Here is a 24676-nt window from a genome sequence, read left to right as displayed (position 1 = left end):
GCTATATGAAAATTGGTATTGTCGTCACATATGGATCTAACACTGCAAATGTGCATTGATGGACAGGGAGGACATATTATTGGTGCATGCAATTTCTGAAGAATATTAGCATGCAGTGTCCTAGAATAAAAGACGTGAAGAAATCAATCTGGTGAAGAGCTTCTGATCAATATTAATGATGGGTAAGAATGGTTTCAAAGTGTCTTAAGTAGGAATGGTATATGTTGGAATTTTAGCTCATGATACTTACATGTAGAATGATTCTGAAAAATTACTCTCCTTGAATTGCATATTCAGATTTAATCATAATATATGTTACCAAACCAGGCAACAACACTGAGTGGTTTCAACTTTCAGCTCACATTCTTCCACTTATGCATATGCCCACACAGCTTCATATGTGTATTTTCCCATACAAGTATTTGCTGAACCAATCAAGATAGCTCTTGGATTTGGTGTTTCCTATGTAGTGCGTCATCTTCTTTCAGTTACCATTGCATCAATGCATAAATAATGTTGATTGCTTGACAATTCTCAGTACATTTATGGTTAATGGAAGCACTAGAAATTCGAAATTCAATTGACTATATATCTCTTTTTTGAGGGATCAAGTGTTTGTCTCTGCCCCAGCTGAAACTTTATTAGGCAAAGTTACAGATCTTTGGGGTATAGGAGGCAGAGATACATAGCAGGCAGCACACAACAAAAAACACAAGGTAGCAGATTGACCCAATCTCACACAAACTGAGAGCATCTCCAGCCGTTGGCCCCTCAGGACGCATAAAAATCGGCCCCTGGGGGCGAGCCGGCGATTCGTTCGGCGCTGGGGGCGGTTTTGCGCCCAGTCGTCGCCCCCAGCTCGCCCCCAGTCGCCGATTTTGGCCCACTTTTGAAGCCCCATTTCGGCAAAAAGGCCCATATGGGCGAGAATAGGCCCATATTCAGCGTGGTTCGCCGTGGCTCGGCGTTCAATTATCAACATAAATATATTTTTTATCACATATTTCATCACAGAAAATTCAAATACTTCAACAAAATAGTACAACAACAAATAGTTCAATACAAATTATATAGTTCAACAAATAAAAACTCATATTTCATCACACGTCGCGCCCGGTGTCGCCCTTGAGCCTCCATAGGTGCTCTATCAGATCTTGCTGCAGTTGATGATGCACCAGTGAGCCTCTTGCTGCATTCTGTGCTAGGATCCCAGCAGTGTCTTCCGCATTGGGTGTTCTCAAGTATTGCGGTCCAAACACTGCCACCACTGCCCGACAGAACTTGTAGAAACACTCTATGCTGGTGGACTCGGCCATGCACCCATAGTCGTCCTATGAGTCACCGGGAGCTCCATATGCAAGCATCCTCATCGCTGTCGTGCATTTCTGGATGGAGGTGAATCCAAGTTTGCCGGTGCAATCCATCTTGCATTTGAAGTAGTTGTCGAACTCCTGGTTGGAAATCACAATCCTGAGGAAAAGCTTTCTGCTCATCCGATAACGGTGCCAAAATGTTCTATCGCCGTGAAGTGGAGCATCGGCGAAGTAGTCGGAGTAGAGCATGCAGTAGCCTTAGAGACGATGCCGGTTCTTTGCTTTCACCCGCCCCGGCGCCGAGCCACCTCGCCGCGGCTTTTCATTGCTCGCCAGCAGCTGGGCGAGGGCGGCGAGCACCATGAGATGCTCTTCTTCCTGGACGTCGGCCTCGGCTTCCTCCTCCAGCAGCGCGGCGAGCACTTCCTCGTCATCCGAGTCCATCGCCGAGGCAGGCAAATCGCCGAACACCTTGCGCGCGGTGGGCGTGCACCCGCCGCTAAACTGCCCCTCCGCGGCCGGAAACGGCGGCCGGAAACGCCCAGCTGGTGTCGGAGGGGCTGCCGCGGCGAACCTCTACTATTTTTCCGGCGGGGAATGGCTATCTACCGGTGAAGGGCGGCAGGGCGGCGCCGGGATATACCTAGTGGCGGCCGAGAGCGCGGGGGGTGGGAGGCGAGTCGGGGAAGAAAATCTTGACTTTTCACCTGACGGCGTGGGCCAACCGCGCTTTTCCCTTGCGCCGGAGCCCCCAAGCGCCCCCCCAGCACGCCGGGTTCGGCGTGCGGCCGCCGGGCGGAAAAAAGGGCCGAACCGGCGCTTTTCGTCGTCCTGGGGGTGCGACTGGGCCGTTTTTTGGCGCCGGCGCTGAAAAAGTCGCCCGGGGGGGCCTGTTGGGGGCGCGGCTGAAGATGTTATGAAGCGCTATACACCAGGAACTGAAGGGAGCAGCAGGCAACCTACCGAGGAATTATGATAGTTCAGTGCTCAAGGTGAGTCCTGAGCATCAGAACCAGTTGATGGTTGGAAAGAACACCAGCCAGAACAAGTACAACCATATTGGCAAGGCGACATGAAGCGACGAGGCGAAGCAGCAAGCTCTGTGCACATGCATTTTCTCTCTTTTTGGAACATAGACGCTAGCAGCGTCCGACTTTAACTTAATAAAGCCACCAGGCAGAATCCACACATAAAGTCTTACAAGCCAAATAGATAAAGTCTTACAAGCCAAATAGATAAAGTCCAACGAGCCCATGGCTCAAGATGAAGCTAAGTAGCACACAGCCACAGGATCGGTAACACAAAAGCGGAGCATCAAGGCCAGAGCTAGCACAACGAGGAGGATCATGGGGCAGCCATCGTCCCGTGCCGCGCCTTCATCATGGTGGTCTTGATCAGCTCCATGGCCTCTTTCATGCGCTCGATGTCACGCTTCTTCCCCAGTGGAGCCCAAACCTGAAGGAAAATATGGCATTTGAAGATAATATCAGCGGGGTGGGTCGGGAACTTGTGTTCAATCGTAATTTTGTTACGAACCGTCCAGAGGGACCAAAGAAGCGCCCCAACGCATCTCCAAACTATCCTAGCATTGGCCCCTCTTTGCGCCATTAATATAGACAGCATGTCGTGGCTAGATTGAGGGTTCCAATTTTGATTGAATGCGTCTCTCACCGCACTCCACGCAAATCTAGCAAGCACACAACCAAAGAAAACGTGGTTCGCGTTTTCCCCTAAACCGCAAGTGGTGCACGTGCCGTCCGCCGGCCCATTTCGTTTGGCAACGTTGTCCGACGTAGGTAAGCGGTTGCGAAACATTTGCCAAAAGAAGATCTTGATTTTGAGAGGAATGGCAGCCTTCCATAGCCCCCTAGCTATATCTAATGTAGGTCCCGAAGATAACTTGTCGTATAAGGACTTGACCGAAAATCTCTTAGAAGCGGTCAACTTCCACGCTATCGTGTCCGCCCCAGTGCTACGGTTCAGACCACCCAAGTCGACCGTCAAAGCGTCCCAGCTTGCAGCCTCCCTGGGCTCTAGATTCCTGATGAACGAAATGGCTGGAGGGTGGACGCGTAAAGCTTCGGCCACGAAAATGTTAGTGTCCGTTGCCAATTGGTACAATTCCGGATGAGAATGCCATAACGGCTCCTGACCCCACCAATGGTCGAGCCAGAACCGTGTGGACTTGCCGTTGTTTACCCGGAATTGCGCACCAACTGAAAACGCCGGTCGAACCGCTTGGATCCCGTTCCAAAAGGCCGAACCGTTGATTTTAGCCTTGAACAAATTCCCCTCCGGGAAATATTTAGCTCGAAGGATGTCTGCCCAGAGCCCCGACTCGTTTTGGGCAAGACGCCACCACCACTTAGTTAGCAACGCCACGTTCATGAGTTTAGAATTCGTGATACCTAGGCCGCCAAATTTTTTTGGCCTACACGCTGCTGCCCATTTCACTAAGTGGTACTTGCGCTTGGTCCCGGCTCCTTCCCAAAAGAACCGGGAGCGAGGGGTATCGAGTCTTGTGTGAACCCCATCCGCTAGTAGGAACATCCCCATAGTGAATATGGGGAGGGAAGATAAGCTCGAGTTGGTTAGGATTAGCTCGCCGCCGAGGACATAAACCTACCCCTCCAAGGGCTCACTCTGTTAGCGACCTTCCCATAAAGCGGTTCCCATTCCGCTATGGTAGGTTTCTTGGTTGAAATCGGGAGGCCCAAGTATTTAATTGGAAAGCTCCCTAGCTTGCAATTAAGGAGATTCGCAACCCGCGAGCTAGCTAGATCATCCATCCCAATGGTGATCACTTCGCTTTTCAGAAAGTTGATCTTAAGCCCTGATAAGATCTCGAACGCAAGCAGAAGTAGCTTGGTGGTAGCTAAGCTCTGGTCGTCGGGTTCGAATAAGAGCATCGTATCGTCAGCGTATTGCAAATGCGTGACCCCACCCGGAATCAGATGCGCAACGAGCCCTTTAATGTGACCCGCTGCCCTTGCTTTATTAATCATGGCCGCCAAGGCATCCGCAACAAAGTTAAAGATGAGCGGGGAGCTTGGGTCTCCCTGACGGAGACCACGCTTGTTACGAAAGAACTTGCCCATTGTGCCGTTGATATTGACCGCCGTGTGCCCACTACACACGAGGTGCATGATGCGATGTACGAATCCTGCCTCAAAACCCTTTTTGAGGAGGACTTCTCGCACGAACTCCCAGTTCACACGATCGTACGCTTTCTCGAAATCTAATTTGAGAAGCACTCCCTGTGCCTTGGTCCTTTTCAACTCATGAACGATCTCTTGTAACGCAATTGGTCCCTCGAGGATGTTACGGTGTTTGAGGAAACCCGTTTGACTAGAGCTAATCACTCGTTGAGCGACCGGAGCCAAGCGCGATGCATACACTTTCGCACAAATTTTGAACGGGACGTTGATCAAGGTAATGGGTCTAAAAAGCTTAATATTATCCGCCCCTTTGACCTTAGGAATAAGGCAAATGGCTCCGTAGTTCAGCCGGGAGAGATCCACCGTGCCTAAGGCGAAGCCATTGACAATATCGTAAAACAAGTGCTTAAGGCAGGGCCAAAATTTCTTAAAGAACTCCACCGGCCAACCGTCCGGCCCAGGCGCCGTGCTCGTTTTCATGCCGTGTAAGGCCTGGTCTATTTCCTCAGGAAGGAATGTAAGGGCTAACCTATCGTTCTCTTCCTGCGAGACACGCTCCGCGGTATCCCACAAATCACCGCGAAGGCATAATGGTTTTTCAGCGGCCGTCCCCAAAAGGCCTATGAAAAACTCGTAGATATGGGCCACGATTTGGTCCTGCGCCAACAGAACACCCTGGTCTGTTTGGAGACGCAGAATGGTGCTTTTCCTTTTCCGCCCGTTCGCGTAGGCATGGAAATATCCAGTGTTTGCGTCTCCTTTCGTGACCCATTTGACTCCGCCCCTGCGTCGCCAATATTCCTCTTCCGCGCGTAAATTCGCCATCACTTGTTCTTCTAAAGCGTACCTATGCGCCCACTCGGCCTCCGAGAAAGGCCGGCGATCCGCCTCCAAATCTAACAGCGAAATCGTCGCAACTAAGCGCGCGCGCTCTTTCTTGGACTCGCTACCATGATTAGCGCCCCACCCACGCAGGTAGGCGCGCAGCTTGCCAGCAGCCGCGACCCAGCACTCTGCTGGACCGCGTTGAGGTCCCAGATGAGCACAAATCACGCCCCAACGTTCAACCACCATCTGGGCAAATCCCTCTGCTTCAAACCACGCCGTTTCGAAGTAGAACCTAGGGCTACGGCAGATAAGCTCCTCCCCTGAGGAGAAAATGAGCGGGACGTGGTCTGATCCGATGCGCGTCTCCGCCACGAGGGAGCACATGGGGAACAGAACCTCCCATTCCGGAGTAAGAAAGACCCTATCTAGCACGCTACGAACCGGCTGCATTTGCTTGTTAGTCCAGGTATATCTGGCACCAGTCCGTGCGGCCTCCCGCAATGCTGCTGCCGCAATGGCATTATTGAATAAGGACACCCTTGTCCAGTCAATATGAGCATTATTCTTATCCGCCCCCGAGCGAATTAAGTTAAAGTCTCCCCCTAGCACCACAGGGAGGTTGATATCCCTTTTGGCCCCGACCAGGGTGGTAAGTTCTAGCAGAAACGCTGGCGATCTGGAATGGTCAGCCGGCCCGTAGACACACACGACCACCCACGACAGGCCAGAAACACGATGCTTAATAGTAGCAGATAAAAGGAACACACCAACATCCCAATGCAGAACATCACATACATCTTTATTACAACCCAAAAGAATGCCACTAGAATGACCGACAGAGGGAACCCACTGCCACTCAAAACGTTGAAGAGGATCAAAAGCAAGCAAATCCCTGAAGGTAAAATCAGATTTAATCGTCTCTTGTAACGCAACCACGTCTATATGTTCTTTGACCATGTATTCCCTTAGCTGCGTGCGTCGACCACCGTGGCCACAACCACGGATATTCCAGAACATGTAACGCATCTAAATCACCCTGTTACGTAGGCGCACACCTCTAGAGGTCACCGCCTTCGCCACTCTCTTCCTAGCCGTCGTTCGGCCATTAGAAGGAAGGACACCAGCTTCCCTAGCTAGTGACACCTCGTCGGGCACTCTCTCAGCAACAGCCTCTACTGGCACAATGGCTAACTCGCTGTTGTTAGCACAGCGCACAGCAGCGGCCGCCAGCGTAGCCTGCGCCTCTTCCCTAGCGCGCACAAGAGATACAATATCGGACTGCGCCCCACAAGTCTCCACCCCGCAGTCATCTAGAATGCTCACCAGCTGCTCATCCGAGAAGGCATTAAGAATGCGAAAAGAGGGCAAGGGGTTACCTGCGGCGTCCATGTTCTTGTCAGCGATGCGGAGTTTGGCGCTCTCCAAGGAGGAGAGGTCGCCGAGCTTGGCCTTGGCCCGAACGCTCGGGGCGCGCTGCACCACCGGGATCGCCTTGGTGCGCCTGGCCTTGTTGATAGTCCTCGTCGTCCCCAGCGCTGCGCCCAACTCACCACCAAGGTCAGAGCTCTCCGCCTCCGCCACCACCAACGCCTGCTTGTTCGCCGGTTCCCTCCCCGCCGTCTTCTTCGGTTGCCTGCCCCCACTGTTGGAACCCCGGCGCGGAGCAGGCGTATTGTCAGCTGGCTCGCTCACCACGCCACCATAGTCCGCCCCCACAGTCACTGGTGAGGAAGAGGTTGGAAGAGAGGGAGGGACAGCAGAGGAGACCCCGCCCGCGCCAGTCATAATCGTCGCCACCTGGGATGGGCCAAGGTTGGACCCGTACTCGTTGAAGGAAAGTTCCAGCGACCTGGCTAGCAGGGGCCCACTGACCGCGGTGTCCTGGGTCGCCACCCCCATGGCACCAATCTCGGCCGACAGCGCACCCAGCTTGTCTCAAGTTTCCGTGTCGATGGATGTGTCCTGAATGCTGTCGTCTTGGTCCTCTCCCCTGTCTGTCATCTTGGAATCCTGGTTCTCCGCACCACGAGGGCCGCCCTCGCACCCTTGCGACTCCTTGCCTGGTTCGGCCCTGCCGTGCTTTTCGGTGCCCAGCGTCCGAGCGCCCGGATTCACGTCCTTGTCAGGAGGGTTGGCAGGGCCCGCTCCCAACACGGCCCGCTCACCACCCCTTTTGGGCAGGGTCTCGCGCTCCACCTTGATTTGGTATCCCTCATGGTTGAACCACACCTCGACAATTCCATTGAGCTTCTCCGGGGCTTTGCACGCAAGCTTCATCCGAACAGGCCCCAACCTGATCAGAGAAAGTTCATCGACCACAATTGGCCTGCCCAGCATCCGGAACCCTTCCCTGATGCGATCTTCACGCCTATGTTTCTTTGGGATGCCATGGAGACGCACCCAAGTCTCCGGCATCACCATGGGTTGGACCTCCTCGTGTAACATGTCGCGCACCCGCGCAGTGATGTCATTGATGGATAGAAACAACTTACCACTAGACTTCGCCATGTGTAACAGATCTGCAGAAGGAAAGACCACCACGAAGTCATCATCACCCACTTGAGATACCTGCCAGTCCCAGTCGCCTGTCACCATGTGCTTCAATTCTTGCTTGAGAATCCTTAGGTTCAGTTTCCCCGGCTCCGCAGATAAGATGGCCGCGTTCTTGATGCGAGCATCTATGGGTGCTTCGGTCTCGTCCACGTCCTCGAACTCCAGGCAGAAAAAACCTTCCCCAGAAATGGCGCTGCCCATGATTTGGAGGTGGAGTTGCCGGCCCCTTGTTGGACAGTGTGCGGACGCATGCCCTTCTTCCTTGCAGAGCACACAAAGGGGCAAGAACTTGCACTGGGACTGGAAGTGGCCGGGGCGCCCGCACTTGAAGCACTCCACGTCCGCCGCCACTTCCACTGGGATGGGTTCCTCCGCCGTACCCTTGGGAGCATAGGGCAGTGCCACCGCCAGTGAAACTGCCCTCGGCTTCATGGCCTTTGGGTCCCCGTGGCCCCCACCACCGCTGGGGAACGGCTCGGGCTTCCTCTCAAGCTCTCGACGCCGCTGCTGAACCTTCTTTTTCTTCTTGCGCTCCTGCTGCTGGATCCACCACGGGGGAGGAGGACCCCAATCCCCCTCGCGCCCGCCCTGGTCGCGGGATCCGCCTCGCTCTTCTCTGGCCTCGCGTCCACCCGAGCGCTCGCGCATCACACGCTTCGCCTTGTCACGAAGTTCCCGCTCCCTACGCTGCTCCGCCTCCGGATCTGAGACCTCCATCGGCCGCTTGTCCGCACGCCGATCTCCCATCACCACCGCCGCGAAGGACTGGAGAAGGGGGGAGGAGGGGGGCAGATCTGGATCGAGCGAGCGGAGTGGGCAAAGCGCCGCACCTCGCGAGTGGTGGCTGGAAAACCTAAACGGGGATCCAGGCAGCCCCGTCTCACCCATTTATATCCAGTGATCGGGCCAGAGTCGGGCCGCGGCGCGTTGGGCCGTTGGGAAGCCTGAGGCCGCGGTTCCGAGGCCGTCTCCAGTCCTAGTCCACTCGGCCCAGGCCCAGAAGCCGCTGTCAACCCCACGCACGTCGCCGACCCCGAAGGGGCCCCCACCAACGGCCCACCCGGCCCAACCCTAGGGCCTGGTGCCAAGCTCATCGGCTCCGGACCGCACGGCGCCCCCGCCGCCTCCACCGCCGCCGCCACGGGGGACGCCGGCAGGCGCGGCCAGTCCTCCCTGGACAGCTCCGTCTGCGACACCGTCAGGCTCGCCGCCGCCTTGGCTCGAATGCACGTCGCCGCCCCCGACGAACCGCCAGCACCTGAGCCCGAGTCGAGCTCCCGCGGCGGCTGCCAGATGCGAGAAGCTATGGATCTGGAGCCACGGCCGCCCGGCGCGAAGCGACTCCTGCGCCCCGAGCGCGAAGCAACCCCGCCCTGCTTCGCAGCCAAGGCCACGAAGTCGCCGATCGACGGCCCTGCCGGCGCCGCGCACAGGCCTCGCTCCGGATCCAGCTCCCCGCCTTCGTCCTCCTCTTCCGAGTCCTCCGCCGCCAGCGCCCAGAAGCGATTGTGGCGACCTGCGACCCCCACTGCCGGTGAGCCGGCGTGGCCCTCCCCGCCGCTCACCTGTAGCACGCTCGCGTTGCGCCGGACCCCGGGCCAGCCCGTCTTCCCTGCCACGGCTGGCTGCCACACCGCAGTCGGCGCGTCGCCCACGCTATCGCCCATCCTCGCTCCGTCCTCGCTCCTCGGAGTCCCCTTGTTTCTACTCCGTCGCATTTTCTCTCTCTCCACTATCCTATTATGTTTTGTAGTTGTGATGAATGAATTCTAACAGATTCTCCTCGAATATAGTAGTACTGTATTTTTTTCCTCTCTCGGCAATTGATCTACAAGAGTTGGCTTCTGTGCATAGGTTCTACATGAGCCAAGATAATTAATCAGGTGTTACATCTATGTTTACTGCAATAGCTGTATATTTTTACCATTTTTGGTCATCGTGAGTTCTTGCTGTTGATTATTTAATACAAGTGTATTGTCATAAGGTGTAATGGTGTAGCATATTTACTTGCACAATCTCATGGATCATCCATTTGGTATTTGTCTTCCAAAATTTATCTGCTTACAAAATCTAACAGATCTGAAGGAGAATTCCTCATTTGGCATTTAGAAGACCAGGTGTCTATCTCTTGCATGCTGATATATCCTAGACTCAAAGATATATAAATGCAGAAGCTATGCACAGAAGACCAGGTACCTAAGACTTGGATTAAATTATATAACTTGATATTTTACTTGAACATCAACTATGGGTTCCTAAAGCACGTCTTTCACTCCCTTCTAAATAGTATGCCAAGTTGATTTGCATTAAGTGCAACTTAGAATATATATATGAACCCTGACTTTTGTTTTCTTCGGCGAGTGTATTTTGATATCTGGTAATGTCAGTGTCAGGTTATATTGGTACGTGTCTGCTTTTTAACTAAATGATGCATCTCCTACATTTTTACCTGCAAGGTAATTGTGGCGGTTTAGTAAAGAATAATTCATCCATATAAAGTGTACTGTAAGGTATTTTTATTTCCAGACGGAGGAAGTAGTATGTAATATATATACTATTTCTTAATTAATAATACATCCATGTGGGTTTTAAAAAAGAAATAAAATATGTTTAAATATTTATGTTATTTGATATATTATACTGCTTAATAATGTGTTTATATATTATTACCACTTGCATTCTAATTTTGTGCATTATATTTCTGATCAACGCCTAATCAATTCAGAGGTAGCTGCAGCGTGGATTGAAGGTAATGAAATAATAGATATTTGTGACAGGAATGTAATACTTCATGGGAACAAAAACGAAAAAGAGCACATTCAATCATATTACGGGTACTATGATCCTTTGGCGTATCCTCTATCCTTTTCAAGAGCTGAACTGAGTTGGCATAGGAAATCCCAAAGAGGAATACACGAGAGGAAGGGGTTGTCAGTGGTGACATGTAATTATTGTGATGAATAATCAGGCCTTCGATGGAATTGTTGGAAGTTACTCACGTACTATGTGTGGGCATCAGGCCTTGGTGCCATTTAAATTGTGGCATGATAATTTCAGGTCACCTAGCTCCCTCCAGGGGGTTTATCATGAAAATCTACCGTCAATTAAACCAGTAGTATATGATATTATACATTTGGGTAAAATAAATTGTATCCTGTAAATCTCTTGCATTCATAAGAAATATGTGTGGTTCATCCAAAGACAACTTCTTGATCATACTTGACCTATACGTATATTTGAAAGATTGTGTAATGTTATAGAATATCACACATATACCTTCTTACAGCTTTTTTTCTAACTAAGTGCTAATCTTTATTCTATTTATCATTGGCATATTTTTTCCTTTCTCACTTTACTTTATTAATTTATACTATCACAATGGTTTATTTCCCAGCCAAAGGAAACTTAACTAGATGACGCAGCTACAGTTTATAAGCATTCCATGATCTTGCGATACTCACTTTATTTCACCAAATAGATTTCCTGGTAGGAATTCTCTTGCCATTGACTGTATTTCATGTATAAAACAACTATGTAAACCTGTACATAGAAGTGCTCACTAACCTATTGTCAGGGAAACAAGGTACTACAAGCTTTATATTCTAAGCTAAATCAGCTAGGAAGAAATTGACATACTTCAGAATATAGTACTAATTATAAAGATTCATAAAGTGCATAAGCATAGAATCATTCTATATGTTAGATAACATAAAACAATATGAAATCATAATGAAAGTAAATTAAAATTAGTGAGGCATCGCAAATATACACAAAATAAAAATAATAATATACAACATAAATATAAATGCTTTTTAATATATCAATACCAAAACTTAAAATTACAAGGTGTTTCCCGTGTGTTGGACATAAACTAGATCCAAAATCTACAAAAAAAAAGAAAATTTAATATATACTTCCTCCGTCACAAAATAAGTGTCATGCCTTTAGTTCAAAATTGAATTAAAGCCACGGTTCTTAAATTGGAACGGAGGGAGTATTATTCAATAAACTAGCCCGTGCGAATGCACGGGTTAGCGACTAGTATTACTAATGGCGCACCTAGCGAAAAGTACGCCATTACTAAGTTTGACCAAGGTTTGACCCAGTCATACACATAGTAATGGCGCACTTTGTATAGGTGCGTCGTTACTAAGTTGACATAGTAATGGCGCACCTTCACAAAGTGGGACATTACTATGTGTATGACTAGGTCAAACCTTGGTCAAACTTAGTAATGACGCACTTTGCATAGGTGCGCCATTACTATGTCAAACTTAGTAATGGCGCACCTATAGAAAGTGCGCCATTACTAACTTTGACCAAGGTTTGACCAAGTCATACACATAGTAATGGCGCACTACCGGGAAGTTTGAAAAATTTCACCAAATGCACCCCCCTCCCGTGGACAGCCTTTTCATTTAAAAAAAATAAAAGAAAATGATGGAAATGTCAAAAAAATAAAAGAAAATAAGTTTCCCATGTTATATGTGGTCTAGTTGTTGGGAAAATTTACAAATATGAATTTCGACTTTATTTGCAAAATCTTTCTGGAATTTAGTAAAATGGGCATAACTTTTACATACGAATTCGGATTAAAAAGTTTTTTATATGAAAAATCATCTACTCAAAAAGTTACATCCGAATTCAACCAGGGGAACCCCGTTGAAGATATTTAGGATCCCCAAAAACCTAACAGAATAAAAGATACGGGGCTTTTAAGATCTAGAGGGGGGGAATGGAAAAAATCGAACTTAGTAATGGCACACCATTTGCTAGGTGCGCCACTAGTAACAGAAGAAAAAATTGGTTTCGATTTTTTTTTGGAAAAAATGTTCAAAATATGATACGTAATATGACCAGGAAGTTCGAAATATTTTGTCAAAATTTCATCACACTCATGAACATGAACAAAGTCCATACATCAACAAGGTTTAATAGGATTGATATGATAGATATACCAACAAGTGCCTGTTAAGTGAGCTGGTGCTGGTGTTGGATAGAACTCTGAAGTTAAGCATGCTTGGGCTGGAGTAGTGTGAGGATGGGTGACCTTCCGGGAAGTTTGACCACGGAGTGCGTTTTGACTTGAGATTAAGCATATTAACCCAAGATTAAGCCATAGTGACCCGAGATTAAGAAAAAAACGAAAAAAATTCTGAAAAAAATTGGAAAACATATTTGAAAAAAAATTCTGAAAAAAAATTTGAAAAAAAATTGTTAGTAATGGCGCACTTCTATGTGGTGCGCCATTACTAAGTCAGATAGTAATGGCGCACTTCTAGGCCTAGTAATGGCGCACTATGTGGTGCGCCAGTATTATCTGGGATACTAATGGCGCACCAGAGGTGCGCCATTACTATTTGTTACCAGTGGCGTGTTAATAGTGGCGCACCTATAGTGCGCCATTAATAGCAAAAACTGGTGCGCCACTAACAACCTTTTTTCTAGTAGTGAGGCTAGAGCTTGACATTCCTGGAGGTGACGACGAGCACACACTGGGAGAGGCCATACATCGTATCATCCTATGAAGAAAGGATTGCATCATATTTCCAAGGCCACCGACACCGCGTCAGCCGACTCCTCCTTGAAGTCTGCCACCGCGTCAGCAGACTCCCACTCCTCCAAGTCATCAGCCACCGCCTCAGCAGAGTCCTGCTCCTTCAAGTCCGCCAACGCGTCAGGTGATACGTTTCCAATGTATCTATAATTTTTGATTGCTCCATGCTGTTATATTATCAATCTTGGATGTTTTATAATCATTTTATAGTCATTTTATATCATTTTTTGGTACTAACCAATTGACATAGTGCCAAGTGCCAGTTGCTGTTTTCTGCATGTTTTTTACATCGCAGGAAATCAATATCAAACGGAGTCTAAATGCAACGAAACTCCACAGAGATTTTTTTTGTGCCTGGGGGGTGTCTCGAGGAGGGCACAACCCACCAGGGCACGCCAGGAGGCCCAGGCGCGCCTTGGTGGGTTGTGCCCACCTCGGGTGCCCCCTGGACCGCCTCTTTGCTCTATAAATACCCCAATATTCCCAAAACCCTAGGGGAGTCGACGGAATATTCATCCAGCCGCCGTAGAGTCCAGAACCACCAGATCCAATCTAGACACCATCTCGAATGGGGTTCACCACCTCCATTAGTGCCTCTCCGATGATGCGTGAGTAGTTCTTTGTAGACCTTCGGGTCCATAGTTAGTAGCTAGATGGCTTCATCTCTCTCTCTGAATTCTCAATACAATGGTCTCTTGGAGATCCATATGATGTAACTCTTTTGCGGTGTGTTTTTTGGGATCGATGAACTTTGAGTTTATGACCAGATCTATCTTTTTATGTCCATGAAAGTATTTGAGTTTCTTTGATCTCTTTTCTGCATGATCTCTTATAGCCTCGTATTTTTTCTCCAATATTTGGGTTTTGTTTGGCCAACTTGATCTATTTATCTTGCAATGGGAAGAGATGATTTGTAGTGGGTTCGATCTTACGTTGCTTGATCCCAGTGACAGAAAGGGAAACGACACGTATGTATCGTTGCTAGTAAGGATAAAACGATGGGTCTATCTCTACATAGATAGATCTTGTCTACATCATGCCATCATTCTTATTGCATTACTCCATTTTTCCATGAACTTAACACACTAGATGCATGCTGGATAGCGGTCGATGTGTGGAGTAATAGTAGTAGATGCAGGCAGGAGTCGGTCTACTAATCTTGGACGTGATGCCTATATAATGATCATTGCCTGGATATCGTCATGAGTATTTGAAGTTCTATCAATTGCCCAACAATAATTTGTTCACCCACCGTTTGGTATTCTTCTCGAGAGAAGCCACTAGTGAAACCTACGGCCCCCGGGTCTTTTTCTCATATATTTGCCTTTGCGACCTATTTTTCCCTTGCATTTATTTTCAGATCTATTAAACCAAAAATACCTTTCTGCGTTTTATTTCTATTTATTTTGTTTTGCGTTTGATCTATCAATCTACTACAATTTATCTCACGTCCGTTTGCCTATCTTGAGGCGCCGTACCCCGGGAGGGATTGACAACCCCTTTAACACGTCGGGTTGCGAGGATTTGTTATCTGTGTGCAGGGGCTGTTTACGTTGTGTTGCTTGGTTCTCCTACTGGTTCGATAACCTTGGTTTCATATCTGAGGAAAATACCTACCGCCGCTGTGTTGCATCATCCCTTCCTTTTTGGGGAAATACCGACGTAGCTTTAAGCGACATCAAAAGGAATTTATGGTGCTGTTGCCGGGGAGGATCTTCAACATATACCGGGTTCCTAATCACAAATCTCATCTCGTCGCAATTTACATTATTTGTCATTTGCCTCTCGTTTTCCTCTCCCCCACTTCATGAAAATTTGCCGTTTTATTCACCTCTCTTTTTTGTTCGCCGTTTTCTTGCCAGATCTGTTTTTGTGTGCAATCTTGTTTGCCGTTATTATCATGGATAGTTCTTCCTCTATTGCTTGCACTCCCGAGAATGAGGTTCTCAACTTTAAACAATAGGGAGGAGAAAGTTTAAAGGATGCTTGGTATAGGATTTGCAATGCTCATAATATCTGTAAGCAATCTACCGTTGTTCTTCTTTGTTGTTTTTATGTTGGCATCACTACTTGGTATAGATTCGTCCTTGATACGATTACCGGTGGAAATTTCTTGATGTGTCCTTCTGTTGATGCTTTTAATGCTATGGGAAATTTAGTGGGCTCATCACCTCTCATGATTAACGAAACAACTTTGACTCTTGAGCATGTTATGGAAAGACTAGATGCTATCGAAAAGAAAATGCTCACCGAAGATCATATGAAAATTATAGATAAAAAGATGCATAATTTTGCCACTAAGATTGGGTCAAGAGCGGGAGAAATTTTTAAGGATGTGTTTGGTAGCCTGCATAAGCCTGTATGTTCCCTACTCGACCCACTTTTTGCTGTTTGGTAGCCTGCACGGGATCTCCTCAGCTATGCTCTGCTCACCCCGAATACCCCCGTAGCCACGCTCAGGAGAGAACCTGTGAAAGGAGGTTCGCTGGTCAGCGTGCATGGGTCGAACCCACGAAAAAATCTGAGCCCAACCCACCGGTTCCCATCTGGACCCACGAACGCTAGGGTTACCCCAACTCTCCCGACTCCCGAGCGATCACGTTCTCTCCTCTCCGCCTCGTCTCCTTCTGGTCGCCGCGCACCGCCGCTGCTCCAACTCGCCATCGCCACCGCCCAGCAAGGTATTCCCTCCTTCCTGTTGTTCCTCGTTCCACTGTCCTCCCTCCCGTTCCTACTCCTCCCTCAATCTACCACCCTCCTACTTATAATCAGCTAGCACGTAATGAGAAATAGATATAGATGGGTCTTCAAAGAGAAAGTAGATTAAAAAAATGTCTACGTTTGGTGCTAGATGTGCAGGTTGCATCTGCACTGATCTTTTCATATGAAAAGAATGATCTTTTACATATACCATAGATGAAGTTGATTTGCTAGATGTCTTTTCCTAGTACGCCATGACTGCTAGATGTCCAGGTTGCATCGGCGTACTCTTTTACTAATAACAGATTGATCTTTTAAATACAGTAGATGTCCAAGATGTTTTGCTACATGTCTTTTCCTAGTACGACTTGACTGCTAGATGCCCAGGTTGTATCATTTGAGAGAGATAGTGCTAGTTTATATAGCACTGATTTTTTTTACTAAATACAGATCATTTTTCCCATTCATCATTGTGTTGATTTGCTTATTTGCTAGTTTTTTTTTCTGTGAATCATGCTTATTTGTTAGTTGGTATAATTTGCAAGATATCACAATTTTTTCTTTATCTACCATTTATTTTCTTCAAACATGGAACACTCATGTATTTCTATTTGTTTAGATGGATGACTTGGCTAGAAAACGATGCCAACTAATTGTGAGATGAGCCAGTCTAGTAGTTGCATTGTGTGCTTATATGACATTTGTGTTAAGAAGAGCTAGGGAACAAACCCCGGGGAAAATTGTGGGTACTATGGCTAAACGTGCCATAGCTAGGGAGTCCAACTTGAGATACATTTATCACTCTAGCGACATAAATTGCTCAAATCAGCTAAGAATGAGAAAAGCTCCCTTTTTTCGTTTGTGTACTTTGTTTAGAGAGAGAGAATTGTTGGTGGATAGCATCCATACTTCTATTGAGGAACAAGTAGCCATGTTTCTTCTAGTGGTCGGGCACAACCAAAGGTTTAGGACACTACAACCGATCTTTAGAAGATCCACTGAAGTAATTAGTAGGTATTTTAAGGCGGTGCTTTATGCTGTTGGAGAGTTGCGAGATGAGATGATTCGCCCTCCCTCCAATCGATGCCACCCTAAAATACAACAAAGCACCCGCTTCAATCCATATTTCAAGGTAAATTATCTTGTTTCCAAATATGGTCAAACAATTAATGAGACTTATGAATAACTAAAAATTGTCTTCATTAATTAGGATTCTGTTGGAGCAATTGATGGAACTCATGTGCTTGCTAGAGTCCCACGAAGGATCTCGGCTGCCTTTAGGGGTAGAAAAGAAGGGACTACCCAAAATGTCATGGCCGTGGTAGACTTTGATCTAAAGTTTACCTATGTACTTGCGGGATGGGAGGGTTCAGCCCATGATGCCCTTATACTTGCAAATGCATTGGAGAGGGATGATGGGTTGAAAGTTCCTACAGGTAATAAACTAGACTCGTAGCTAAATATATTAATATTTTTCTCCCGTAGCTAATAGTTGTTGTTTCATAGGGAAATTCTACCTCGTTGATGCGGGGTATGCTGTGAGACCGGGTTTTCTTCCACCATACCGTGCCACAAGGTACCACTTGAAGGAGTATGGGCGAGGGAATCATCCTCAAAATGAGAAAGAGTTGTTCAACTTAAGACACTCTTCTTTGAGGACATCAGTCGAAAGGGCTTTTTGCGCGTACAAAAATCGGTGGAAGTTTGTTTACAATAAGCCATTTCATCCTTTCAAGACCCAAGTAAAAGTAGTCATTGCTTGTGCAATTCTCCACAACTGGGTACTTCAATTTGGTGAGGATGAATATTTCCCTCCGGAGAAACTTGGGACGCGGAACCCACCGACGAAGATCACAATGATATAGTCCATGACAATAATTCTTAGGCTCATAAGAGAGACCAGTTAGCAAATCAAATGTGGGCGAATAGGGGGGCAGCACACATTTGATGTATCATGTTGAAACTTGACCTTGTAATCCTCATAATTGAGTTGTGACTCGTGTTGTAATTCCTCTATTTGAATTGAGTGGTGCATTGTGAAACAATCTGTGAATGTTATATTGATGTACTGAAATTTGTTTTTTAATGGCTAGAATGTTATATTGTAGAGTTGGAATGTTATAACAAAATGTTAAAAAAATCCAAACCTAGAATTTTGAATATGTTACTAATTCCTAGAATATATGTTGTAGATGGATAATGACGTGCAAGAGATTCGGGATCTTGGTGCTAAAGCCAAGAAGGCCCCAAAGGTCATGAATTGGACCCCGCCTATGTCTGCTATCATGTTGAAAGGTCTTTCGGAGGTAGCAGCAAAAGGTGTTAGGACTGACAAAGGATTCAAGGAGGCCGATAAAATGAAAGTTGCAAAGGCTTTGACCGCTTTTGTTTGTTATGATGTGAGTAACACCCAGGTGCACAATCATCTTGGCAAGTGGCGCACTAGGTGGCAAAGAATTGTTCATCTCCGTGGCTTAAGTGGTGCACTTTGGGATGATGACATGAAAATGATAGTCCTAGAAGAGCAACACTATTTAGGCCACACTCAGGTATGATTGCATATCTTTTTTTAAATGCTCAAATGGATTACTTCATTGATAAAATGGTGCTGAAACAAGTTACTATTTGTGCTGAAATTAGTTACTTATGTTGGTTAAATGTTGAAATGTTGTTTAATTCTGTAGGACCATCCAACGGATGCTGAATTACTGAACACACCGCTTGAGCACTACAATTATATGGAACTTTGCTTCGCTGATAAGCTCGCCACTGGGAGGTTTTCAATGGGCTCTGGTGTGCCATTGGGAAAACCTGTTGATGTGGAGGGCAAAGGAAAACCCATTGTTGTGGAGGGGCAAGGAACAAGTGGCGAGGAATTTGTGAATGGTCCTGTTGGGTCTGACTTCGTATTTGTTGGTGCTAGTGAAACTAATGATCCTTCTCCTAGTACAACTAAGAAGAGGAAGAGGACATTTGTTATGACTGAAGAAGACTCAATCCAGGTTAACAACATGTCTGATGCTGTGCGTGAGATTGCAAGTGCTACCAACAACACATGTCATACTGAAACACACCCTGAGTTGTACAAGGCTTTAATGGACCTTGTTGAGTATGATCTTGCTGAGCGGTTGGCTGTTTTAGATTATCTGACTGAACATAAGGGAAAAGGCCTTAATTTCGTGAAGATGGATGAGGAAGTCCGCAAAGCATCGTTCAAGCGTATCTTGGAGAAGAATCCTGATCTTGTTTGAGTTGATGTTTGTTGGTGCATTTTGGGAACTATCCCCTTAATAAGTTGAATTTGGAATGAGACTATATGTAATATGGATCTAAAGATTTATTGGTTCAACCAAGCTACTTTTCTTAATATATTGTTTAAATGGTGCTTAAATGGTTCAACATGTCTGTTGTCGTTCCATGCCACAAGATTTATTCAAGTGTTTCTGTATCCGTCTCACAAAAAATCATGCACGCATGCTATGCAATTTTGCCTCAATATAAAATACACCTACCAATTGTCACATGTTTATTCTTTTTGTTTGCGAGAAGATGTCATGTTGATTCACAGATTTTTTTTTGTCTGAACAATATTATGTATTTATTATTAAAAATAAATTAATAATTGCTGACAAATATATATGGTTAAATATTTTAAGTGGTATTTTTTTCTCCATATTTACATATTGTCGAAATGTTTGCGAATGATGTATGCCACTGAAAACTCCTTTGAATTGTGCACACAATTATTTTATCACGTATTCGTAACTATGGTATCCTCACCATCTTAGATACAGCCTACCAAACAAAGTCTGAGCCCAGCATGTCCCGACAGATACATGCTACCAAACAGAGTCTTAACTCAGCATGTCTGTACACATACAGGCTACCAAACAACTGCAGATGTATGTACTCAGCATGTCTGTACTTAACATGGCTCAGGGGGGAACACCATGACAGGATGATGCAGGCTACCAAACACATCCTAAGTTGTTAAAGGAAAAGGGTACCGTAATCCGTGAAAGAATAGAAGAAAGCCCGTCTCGGATTGATAAACTAGAAGAAATCTTTAGTAATCTAAGCACGGCTTTTGCTTCTGCTAGAACTATTGAAAAACTCCCGTAAAGAATGGAAAAAGTTACTCAAGTTACTAAGAACAAGGGTGCAACTTCTAGTAATAATAATAAAGAAGATCTTAAGATGATTAGTATTCACCCGGATTTTGTTGAAGTGATAAGGGATCCTTTTTGCAAGAATGAAATCTTTAAATTTATTCGTAGGAGCATTATTATTGAAGATCTTTATGCTAAATCTTTGAAGGATTCTAAGTGTTTGATTGAAGAGTTGGACAAGGATGACAAAACTCAGATCCTTGCTTTATGCCTAGCTAAGGGCATAAAACTATAGCGCTTGTTGGGAGGCAACCCAATGAATAAATTTTATTTTTGCTTTTTGCTTTTTGTTCTTGAGTGTTAGCACAATTATGCTACTGTTATGATTTTGTTTTTTGTGTTTTAATTAGTGTTTGTGCCAAGTAGAACCGATAGGATCTTCTTGGGTGATAGTTGTTTGATCTTGCTGAAAAACAAAAACTTTTGCGCTCACAAAAATAATTGTTAAAAATCACCAGAACGTGATAAAATATCAATTATTTTTGCAGAAGATTAATATACAAATTACCTAGGTCTTCCTAGTTTTTCAGAATTTTTGGGGTTATAGAAGTATTCAAAATAGTCAGATTGCTACAGACTGTTCTGTTTTATCAGATTCTGTTTTCTTTGCGTTGTCTGCTTATTTCGATGGCTCTATGGTTTTCTTTGATGAGTTTTTGCCATAGAAAAGTTGGAATACAGTAGATATAATGCAAAAACAAAATATGAATTGGTTTGGTACAGTACTTATAGTAGTGGTTTGCTTTCTTATACTAACGGATCTCACGAAGGTTTTGTTGAGTTTTGTGTGATTGAAGTTTTCAAGTTTTGGGTTATCTTACGATGGATGAAGGAATAAAGGATAGAAGAGCCTAAGCTTGGGGATGCCCCGGCATCCAAAGCTATTATCCAAAAATGAGGAACCAACTAAGCTTGGGGATGCCCCCAAGTGGCATCCCCTCTTTCTTCTAATGACCATCGGTATTTTACTCGAAGCTATATTTTTATTCGTCACATGATATGTGCTTTGCTTGGAGCGTCTTGTATGATATGAGTCTTTGCTTGTTTTATTTTGTGTTTTAAGTCTTGATCCCTTGCTGAACACACCTATTTGGGAGAGCCAAAATTATGTCATGACTTGTTAGAATTGCTCTCTATGCTTCACTTAAATTTTTATGAGCTATGGACTTGCTCTAGTGCTTCACTTATATCTTTTTGAGCACGGTGTGATTATTATTTTTGAAGAAATGCTCTCTTGCTTCACTGAGATTTATTTGAGAGTTAGTAAAATTTTGAAGAAATTCTCTCTTGCTTCACTTAAATTATTTTGAGAGAAACAAAAAATTATGCTCATGATCTTAACTTATATTTGTTTGAGCTTATGAAAAGCAACACATGAAAATTAGTACCAAAGTGATAGATATCAAAGAAGGATATAGTAAAAACTTTCATGAAGATCATTGGACAAAATAAACTTGATTCGTAGTAATAGTTTTGAGATATGATGATGTGATATGTGAGTTATGTTGATGAGTAATTATGCTTTAGTAAGAATATTTGTGTTAAGGTTTGTGATTCCCTATGCAAGAACGAAAGTCAATAGTCATGCGATGAAATTATATCCTACTTGTGGTGCATTATTCGGTGTTATTTATGCTTAATGCTTGCTTATGGGATTATCCGTTTCTTGGTTGGTCGCTTCTCAATCTTTTGCTAGCCTTCATTTGCACTAAGTATGATCTCTACTTGTGCATCCAAAATCCTTTAAACCAATTTTGCCACATGAGTCCACTATACCTACCTATATGCGGTATTCTTTTGCCGTTCTAAGCAAATTTGCATGTGCCATCTCTAATTTTCAAAAATAAACTTTTCTTTTGTGTGTTCATTCCGCTCGCGGAGCGGTGAAGGGTGGCTAATATTTTCCATGCTAGATGTGTTATTCTCACGATGAGTGTTTATTCACTTGTCATTGCACGAGAGTAAGGCAAAGGTTTTAGGGATGCCCAGTCCCGCAATGAAAAATGAATTTACTTTATGTTGTCAAATAATAAATTCCTTGGAAAGTGTTGGTATGGAGGGCAACTGTGGATATAGATAGCCATGGAAAGTGAAAGTATATATGGTGGAAAAAGGAATAAACTTTATTTTCTGTTTGGGAACCGCCTATGATATATCTAGCATGGAAAATGTTGGGAACTATAAGTCGTTTTTGTTGGTGGGATGGATACACCTCCCAAAATGTTTTTATCCCTCATTTTTTCGCTTTGAGCTCTGGCACCTCTACAAATCCCTACTTCCCTCTGAGAAGGGCCTTTCTTTTACTTTATGCAATTTTTATTTTGAATTTGAGTCTCCATCTTCTCTTACAAAAGCACCAACTAGGAGGCAATATGATTGTACTTAAGTATTGGGTGTAACTAATATGCGAATGTGTTTCATGAATGGATCAATGGTTGAGCATGATGGGCTAGGGATAACTTATTTTAGCATTGATATTTTGAAAGACATGGTTGCTTGTTGACATGCTTGAGTATTTAAATTATCATGTCAAAACTAGACTATTGCTTTGAACAACATAAAAGTCCAAATGTCCATGCTATAAAGAAAAGAATATGATATGATATGTTAGGCATCATTCCACATCAAAAATTCTATTTTTATCACTTACCTACTCGAGGACGAGTAGGAGTTAAGCTTGGGGATGCCGATACGTCTCCAACGTATCTATAATTTTTGATTGTTCCATGCTGTTATATTATCAATCTTGGATGTTTTATAATCATTTTGTATTGATTTTATATCATTTTTTGGTACTAACCTATTGACATAGTGCCAAGTGCCAGTTGCTGTTTTTTGCATGTTTTTTACATCGCAGGAAATCAATATCAGACGGAGTCCAAACGCAACGAAACACCACGGAGATTTTATTGGACCAGAAGGAACATAATGGGCCCTGGCTGCGCCTGGGGGATGCCTCAAGCAGGGCACAACCCACCAGGGCGCGCCAGGAGGCCTAGGCACGCCTTGGTGGGTTGTGCCCACCTTGGGTGCCCCCCGGACCGCCTCTTTGCTCTCTATATATACCCAAATATTCCCAAAACCCTAGGAGAGTCGACGAAATATTCATCCAGCCGCTGTAGAGTCCAGAACCACCAGATCCAATCTAGACACCATCTCGGATGGGGTTCACCACCTCCATTGGTGCCTCTCCGATGATGCATGAGTAGTTCTTTGTAGGCCTTTGGGTCTGTAGTTAGTAGCTAGATGGCTTAATCTCTCTCTCTCTCTCTCTCTCTCTCTCTCTCTCTCTCTCTCTCTCTCTGAATTCTCAATACAATGGTCTCTTGGAGATCCATATGATGTAACTCTTTGGGATCGATGAACTTTGAGTTTATGATCAGATCTATCTTTTTATATCCATGAAAGTATTTGAGTTTCTTTGATCTCTTTTATGCATGATCTCTTATAGCCTCATATTTCTTCTCTGATATTTGGGTTTTGTTTGGCCTGCTTGATCTATTTATCTTGCAATGGGAAGAGGTGCTTTGTAGTGGGTTCGATCTTACGGTGCTTGATCCCAGTGACATAAAGGGAAACGACACATATGTATCGTTGCTACTAAGGATAAAATGACAGGTCTATCTCTACATAGATAGATCTTGTCTACATCATGTCATCATTCTTATTACATTACTTCGTTTTTCCATGAACTTAATACACTAGATGCATGATGGATAGCGGTCGATGTGTGGAGTAATAGTAGTAGATGCAGGCAGGAGTTGGTCTACTAATCTTGGACGTGATGCCTATATAATGATCATTGCCTGGATGTCGTCATGAGTATTTGAAGTTCTATCAATTGCCCAATAGTAATTTGTTCACCCACCGTTTGCTATTTTTCTCGAGAGAAGCCACTAGTGAAACCTACGGCCCCCGGGTCTCTTTCTCATATATTTGCCTTTGCGATCTACTTTTCCCTCGCATTTATTTTCAGATCTATTAAACCAAAAATACAAAATACATTGCTGCATTTTATTTCTATTTATTTTGTTTTGCGTTCGATCTATCAATCTACTACAATTTATCTCACGTCTGTTTGCCTATCTTGAGGCGCCGTACCTCGGAAGAGATTGACAACCCCTTTAACATGTCGAGTTGCAAGGATTTGCTATCTGTGTGCAGGGGCTGTTTATGTTGTTGTCGGTGTACAAAAGTAGGGGCCCTCCTTTTGACCCCTTTACTTGTGCACGGACAGTCGGAGCTGCACGCCGCAGCCACACTTGGCAAGGCTGGGGAGGTGAACCGAGGTAAGCCCAGAAGCAAAAGCAACGCCAAGACCAAGACACAAGAAGCAGAGGGACGGATCAGGTTTCCCCGGCAAGGTCCTTGCCGAGGCGGCCTCCGCAGCCCCGGCAA

At 45.3% G+C, this 24676-nt stretch overlaps 1 pseudogene; it reads left to right on the top strand.

Annotated features, from left to right (window-relative positions):
- The first annotated feature begins 16688 nt into the window (after positions 1 to 16688).
- On the top strand, positions 16689 to 19360 carry LOC141040753 (uncharacterized; annotated as a pseudogene).
- Positions 19361 to 24676: the final 5316 nt, after the last annotated feature.

Source organism: Aegilops tauschii, chromosome 2 (assembly GCF_002575655.3).
Source record: "Aegilops tauschii subsp. strangulata cultivar AL8/78 chromosome 2, Aet v6.0, whole genome shotgun sequence".
Lineage (NCBI taxonomy): Eukaryota > Viridiplantae > Streptophyta > Magnoliopsida > Poales > Poaceae > Aegilops > Aegilops tauschii.
This window is presented reverse-complemented; position numbering and strand designations above follow the sequence as displayed.